The sequence below is a fragment of the Poromitra crassiceps genome (genome assembly GCF_964638095.1).
Source record: "Poromitra crassiceps genome assembly, chromosome: 9".
NCBI lineage: Eukaryota > Metazoa > Chordata > Actinopteri > Beryciformes > Melamphaidae > Poromitra > Poromitra crassiceps.
The window spans coordinates 25,244,485-25,252,419 of NC_139630.1; positions in this window are offsets into that span (position 1 = coordinate 25,244,485).

Genomic DNA, 7,935 nt, shown 5'->3' on the forward strand with positions numbered 1-7,935 from the left:
AAGGGAGGCTTTGCCGATGATCAACCCACTTTGTGTCATTATAATCTCCGCAATATAAGCAGATGGACAGTGCTTATACCTTCTCCACATGTTTTCCACACTGAGAAATATCCTCTGTTTTTCTCCCTGCAGAAACTCCCCCCGCGCCAGCTGCAAGTCATTAAGGCTTGTGGATGCGCGCATACTTAAGAAATAAAAATAACAAAATAACAGACGCCCAGGAAGCCGCGAGCAGAGCTTCCAATGGAGAATTTAGCCTGAGAATGAACTGGGAGCTCTCCCTGTAAGGTAGACTAAGGCTGCCCATCTGCTCATACTGCTGACACTGTAAGGATACAAATCTGGTGGAAAAACGGCAAAGCCTTCGTTCAATGACTTGCAGCTGGCGGGGGCGGAGTTTCTGCAGGTAGACAAATGGAGGATATTTCTCTGTGTGGAAAACATAGAGAAGGTATACGCACTGTCCATCTGCTTATATTACAAAGAGATTATAATGATACAAAGTGGGTTGAAAGCTGGCAAAGCCTCCCTTTAATTTGATCAGAAATCAACATAATCAATATGAAACACTGTTGGATTGTGTTGTGTGAACTTGGGATATATTAACAACACAAAATATGAATACTTGGCCACATTGCAAGAAAGTGTAAACTTTACTGTATCTTTCTTTTGACAGCAATGATGTCTTTTCAACATCAAGGGGAGCCAGACCCAACGTGACGAAGATCATGATCGTCATTACGGATGGAGAATCTAATCGTGGGGGTTCCGTAGAAGACGCAGCATCTTTAGCTGAGAGAGAAAACATTGTCCGATTTGCAATTGGGGTAAGATATTTGGCTCACTTTGACATACTGTAGTGTAGAGAGACTGTTGACATTGCTGCAATAAATGTATAGATGGATCAATTAGTGAGACACTGTATCCTGAATCAGCAAACGATCAATGAGATAAGAAGTTGGGTTACCTTCTCTTTACATTTGGATGTGAATTCGTGGCCCGTGTGCACCAAGTTTAGACCAAGAGGATATGTGGTCAGATCCAACGACTGCAAAACGTTAGGGGTAAATAGGTTACATTGTTACACAACAACAATATTAAATATAGTCACAAGCGGCAGGTGTCCACAGTATGGTCATTTGTCCATAAATGAGAAACCTATAATTACGCTTAGTTACCATAAACTTTATGGTGGGAGGCAACAGTGTGACCCACGGAATTCAAAACTACATACAGTGGCATTGCCGACCTATGCATTAGCCATTAGGCTTCTGGGGGACACAGAGGCAGCACAAAAACAGTATTGTCACATTACGAGACTGTCCAAACTGTATTTTGACATTTCCATCTATACTATATGTGTGCTCGGTTTTCAATATATCATTATTATTTTGGGGCTATTTACTAATTAAGGTATGGCGATTTAAAAAAAATCTTGTTTCCCCCCCCTATAACATATGGTTTAGTATGTTGTTGCGCCCCCTGGTGGTGGTAGAGCTGAAAATGGCATGTGTGGTTGTGTTCAAGCGACACTACTCAACATGTCTTACGATTTTTGGCAGGATTCAATGAACGGTTAATGAGTTATGGCCAATTTAGTTTTAAAGTTTTAAAAAGCACAAGCGCAAGATTCTGCGCACACACGTTTTGCGTGAATCAGATGAACGGTCTGGGAGGGGTCATGAAAAAAGTGTTTCGTACATAATTCAAAATGGTGGAAAATCACATCCGACGGAAATGGCCGTGGCCGATATGGAGAGATGTGGAACAACCCAAGGAATAATACTTTTGATTCTACGACCTACGGATCAGAAGTTATAGGTAGCTGACACTTTGGACCTATCTGCCAAGTTTGGTCACTTTTGGTTGTATGGTTTCTGAGATCCAGATAGTTTTAGCAGAAAAGAAGGAGAAACATACTAATACTACTACTACTACTACTAATAATAATAATGAACAATAGGGTTCCAACACCTGTGGTGCTTAGAACCCTAATAATATGATCTGACATTTGACCTCTACACGTTTGCATCAATAAACGGATCAACTGTGTCACACAGTGCAGTTCACCTCTGAAACTCTGTCTTCATATCAGGTGGGGAATGCATTTGATGTTCCCTCAGCAAGAGCAGAATTGGAAACCATTGCATCCTCTCCGAAACCAGAGCACATGTTTAGAGTGGACAACTTTGCAGGACTTGAACAACTGAGGGAGAACTTGCAGGCCAGACTCTTTTGTGCTGAAGGTATAGTACCACAGTTAACTACTAGATTAACAGCATTTTCAAATTTCTAGTCCAATTGAGATGTTCCAATTCGGCCGCGCCCCCAAAACCAGGCACAAACATGACTTGCTAGCAGTGAATTGCAAGTGACCCGTTTTAAACTGATTTCACCCCATAAAAGTGATCTCTGGACTATATAGCCTAATGCAGCACTATATCATCCTCTTATTGCATCTTCATCATTCAAACATGTTTATGCACCAATTTGGCTGTCTTCCAAATAATCCAGCCACGTATATAATGTCCATTCATGAAATTAAATAGCACAGGAACATTAATGGTTTGTAAAAGTGTCATTTAACAATATAACAGAAGTAGGAGTGTAGTTAGAACTACACTCCTTAAACCCAGTTGTTATACTCTAACTACACTCCTTAAACCCCGTTGTTATACTCTAACTACACTCCTTAAACCCTGTTGTTATACTCTAACTACACTCCTTAAACCCTGTTGTTATACTCTAACTACACTCCTTAAACCCCGTTGTTATACTATAACTACACTCCTTAAACCCCGTTGTTATACTCTAACTACACTCCTTAAACCCCGTTGTTATACTCTAACTACACTCCTTAAACCCTGTTGTTATACTATAACTGCACTCCTTAAACCCCGTTGTTATACTCTAACTACACTCCTTAAACCCCGTTGTTATACTCTAACTACACTCCTTAAACCCTGTTGTTATACTCTAACTACACTCCTTAAACCCAGTTGTTATACTCTAACTACACTCCTTAAACCCCGTTGTTATACTCTAACTACACTCCTTAAACCCCGTTGTTATACTCTAACTACACTCCTTAAACCCCGTTGTTATACTCTAACTACACTCCTTAAACCCTGTTGTTATACTCTAACTACACTCCTTAAACCCCGTTGTTATACTCTAACTACACTCCTTAAACCCCATTGTTATACTATAACTACACTCCTTAAACCCCGTTGTTATACTATAACTACACTCCTTAAACCCCGTAGTTACCCTGTAAGTACAGTGTGGTGCCCCGTAATTAGCCTATAAGTACAAACATTTGTCCCCTGCTTCATAATACAGCCCGCGACCCCGCAGTTAGACTATAAGTACAGATCTTGTTACCCTCTAGTTAAAGTATTGTTTCACTCCTTAAACCCCGTAGTTAGACTATAACTACACTGCTTAAAACCCGTTGTTATACTATAACTACACTCCTTAAACCCCGTAGATAGACTCTAACTACACTCCTTAAACCATGTTGTTATACTATAACTACACTCCTTAAACCCTGTTGTTATACTATAACTACACTCCTTAAACCCCGTTGTTATACTCTAACTACACTCCCAAAACCCTGTTGTTATACTCTAACTACACTCCTTAAACCCCGTTGTTATACTCTAACTACACTCCTTAAACCCCGTTGTTATACTCTAACTACACTCCTTAAACCCCGTTGTTATACTCTAACTACACTCCTTAAACCCCGTTGTTATACTATAACTACACTCCTTAAACCCCGTTGTTATACTATAACTACACTCCTTAAACCCCGTTGTTATACTCTAACTACACTCCTTAAACCCTGTTGTTATACTCTAACTACACTCCTTAAACCCCGTTGTTATACTCTAACTACACTCCTTAAACCCTGTTGTTATACTATAACTACACTCCTTAAACCCCTTTGTTATACTATACACTCCTTAAACCCTGTTGTTATACTATAACTACACTCCTTAAACCCCGTAGTTACCCTGTAAGTACAGTGTGGTACCCCGTAATTAGCCTATAAGTACAAACATTTGTCCCCTGCTTCATAATACAGCCCGCGACCCCGTAGTTAGACTATAAGTACAGATCTTGTTACCCTCTAGTTAAAGTATTTTTTCACTCCTTAAACCCCGTAGTTAGACTATAACTACACTCCTTAAAACCCATTGTTATACTATAACTACACTCCTTAAACCCTGTAGTTAGACTATAACTACACTCCTTAAACCCCGTTGTTATACCATAACTACACTCCTTAAACCCTGTTGTTATACCATAACTACACTCCTTAAACCCTGTTGTTATACTATAACTACACTCCTTAAACCCCGTAGTTAGACTATAAGTACAGATCTTGTTACCCTCTAGTTAAAGTATTAATTCACTCCTTAAACCCCGTAGTTAGACTATAACTACAGCCCTAAACCCCGTTGTTATACTATAACTACATGCTTATTTGCGGGCTGTATTCTAAAGCGTTACCTAAAATGCTTCTATCTGGTGCACTTTGAGAGCAAAATGAAGAGGCTAGATCTATAAAGAACTACCGTACATACATCATGTTAGATTAATATCCTCTTTACTGTGCTGTTGCTTTAAAATGATCCAAAAAATAAATGTCTCCCCATATGATATAATTTATATTCTGCATACAGGTCACATGGCAGAATACTGCTCAATTAAATACAATGGCCCATCTACACAAACATCACTTACAGGGGAGTTACTTACCCATTCACTTCAATAGAACTGTCCCCAAAGTCTAGCCCCAATCTAGCCTCAATGCAAAATCTGAATGTTGTGAGTTATCTCTCTTCCTTCTATAGCACACAGAGAGGAAGCAAATTGTTGCATTTCCGATCAACTGTTGCATTAAAACATCAATGACAGATTAATAGATCTGGGGACCGGGGCTATTTTTCAATTTTTTTTTTCAATTTTTTTTCAATTTTTTTTTTTTGGTGTGAAAAATACCGAGGTCATGACCTCGGTGTCCTCAATGGTAGCTACGGGCCTGTGTGCGCGTCGCCAAGGGTAGCGCTGCTGCCTAGTTGAGAAGCCCCACTCTCCCCCCCATAGGAAAACAATGGGACAGCGGGTGGCGTGCAGAGCTGTTTTACCACGGATCATGTGTAGGTGCCTTTAGTCTGTCTGCAGTTTTGTGTGTTATTCTTTGTTCTTTGTTTTTGTCTGACAAATCCATAAATCAGATCAAATCCACAAAATGGCGTCCTTTGAACAGCTGGCAGAATGCCCACACTTGAGGGCTTTTTGGGAACGAAGACGATTTCGATGAGGATTTGATTGTGCTTCTCTGGCGAAACTAATTGACAGCTAAAATCTGCAACACCTAAAAGGTTGAACTGTAAAATACAGAGTTCAACGAAATTGAAGGAACAAATTGTATTTTGTGGGCGTGAATGAAGTAAATTGTGAGCATGTGATGTTACAGTAAAACGTGGACTCCATTTTCTTTCTCTCCAAATGGCCACCCGGGCCGTGGGCTGCGATGGACCATAGGCAAGCTTTCTTTGGGTTTGACATTCTGAACTCATCAAAATTGTTAGACCCTAACCCATTTCTTTTCTTTCACAGGGTGCCAAATGAAAGCAGACATTGCATTCTTGCTGGATGGCTCAGGCAGCGTACGATCTGGCGAGTTCAATTTGATGAAGACTTTTGTGAAAGATGTGATCCGCTCTTCACCGGGAACAGATATACAGGTGAGATGATGTTCATAGTGCCAGATAGCATGACTCAAAGAATTCATTCAAGGTCCAATGTTAAATCAAATGAATGATATCATAACATACCATAATGCACTTCTAATTCTTTCAATGCCTAATAGCACTGTGTAATACATATTTCACACATTTTTCTTTTGTCTTTTTGCAGTTTGCAATCGTCCAGTTTTCATCAAATTCCACGATCCATTCTTACTTTAATAGTTTTCTCAGCTCTGGATCTTGGGAAACTAGCATTGATAGTATTGGGCAACAAAAGGGATGGACTCGCACGGCTGTAGCCATCCAACGGGTCGTGTAAGTGCCTTTGCAATGATAATGTACCACAACTCCCAGTTCAGTCAGGACCACTATATTAAAATAAACTGTAATTGCCATATATAATAGTTCTGGGACATCTCTGCCCTTCCATGTGCCTACAAGGAACGCCGATAAGGCAGGGAGAGCAGCAGCACAGAGCCCCTGAAATGACCATACCAGGCAAACCTCCCTGGCTCTCCATGCACTTACTTGGAAGAGCCACCAGGAGGAGCTAGCTGTGCAAGTAGGAAAGTCAGTTAGACTAAAATGATTAAAAGGGGGGCCAATCGATTCTATAAAGATTGGCGGTTGTTGCTCCCTAATAAATCCAAGCAGCAACTAAAAGATTCTGCCAGGAGTATGATAACCCCCCAAAATATGTATTTATTTAGATGAATTATTAATGATTTAGATTAGATTATTTATTTTAGATTGCATAAATCCCCACTACAGAGCCAACCCAGACCGCCATCCTGGGAGTAAAACTGTATGTGATGCAACCAGCATGTTGCAATTCTCCTTGGATGCTCATGCTGCAGAGCTCTTCTGGTTCAAGGTGAGCACTCAGCAGCACGCTGACCCATCCTTGAAAAAGCTTGGCAAGATCCCAAGATGATCTTAATACAAAGGAAATCAGAATCAGAAAGACTAATGATCCCGGGGGGAAATTGGGAAATGAAGCTAACTAAAGAGACAGCCATGGTGCTGTTCCATCTCTTTAAGGTGTTGAGCAGCATGCTAAACGCTCTCAGAAGAACAGATACATAATACAAGGAGGTGCATTTAAATTATCTAATTAAATGAGAATTCAGTTGTTGTTTTTTACAACTGGACCTTATTTCCAGCTTTAATTATGATTTTTAACTCACCCTGAAAAGCTTTTTTTTTTTTTATATAGATCAACAATATGTTTGGAATGGCTTGGAACAGAGGAAATAGGTGCATGTGTAGTGTATTATGTCAAATACACACCACAAAATCGTAATTAAAGCTAGAAATAAGTTAAGGTCCAGGTTGTAAAAAAAATTGAATTCTCCTTTAATTGAAGGACAATACAATGACACTAAGCCTATGTGTGCAGCATATTAAACACAGCTTCATTCAAGCTCAGATTCTTTTCCCTCTTAAAATTGTCGGTCTGCAGTAATGAGTAACGTCTTTCTGTCACAAGATGTTGCCAGTTAAAGGGAAGCTTTGCTGATTTTCAACCCGCTTTGTATCATTACAATGTCAGTATTATATGCAGAGATGGGCAGCCTTTACCTTGTCTTCATGTTTTCTTGCACCAAGAGCTCTGCCGTTTATTCCAGGCACTTCCGTGTCAGAATGACACATTATGCGTCATTCTGGACACGGAAGTGAACAGATGTTGCTCGAGGCAGCTTCGGGGGCGGCTGTTATTGTTTCTTTTTCTTTTTTCTGTATGCGCACATCCACGGAGAATCACATCGAGAGCCTTAACGAGCCTTAAAGGGAGGCTTTGCCGATGATCAACCCACTTTGTGTCATTATAATCTCCGCAATATAAGCAGATGGGCAGTGTTTACCTTCTCCACATGTTTTCCACAATGAGAAATATCCTCTGTTTTACTCCCTGCAGAAACTCCCCCCGCGCCAGCTGCAAGTCATTAAGGCTCGTGGATGCGCGCATACTTAAGAAATAAAAATAACAAAATAACAGACGCCCAGGAAGCCGCGAGCAGAGCTTCCAATGGAGAATTTAGCCTGAGAATGAACTGGGAGCTCTCCCTGTAAGGTAGACTAAGGCTGCCCATCTGCTCATACTGCTGACACTGTAAAGATACAAATCTGGTGGAAAAACGGCAAAGCCTTCGTTCAATGACTTGCACCTGGC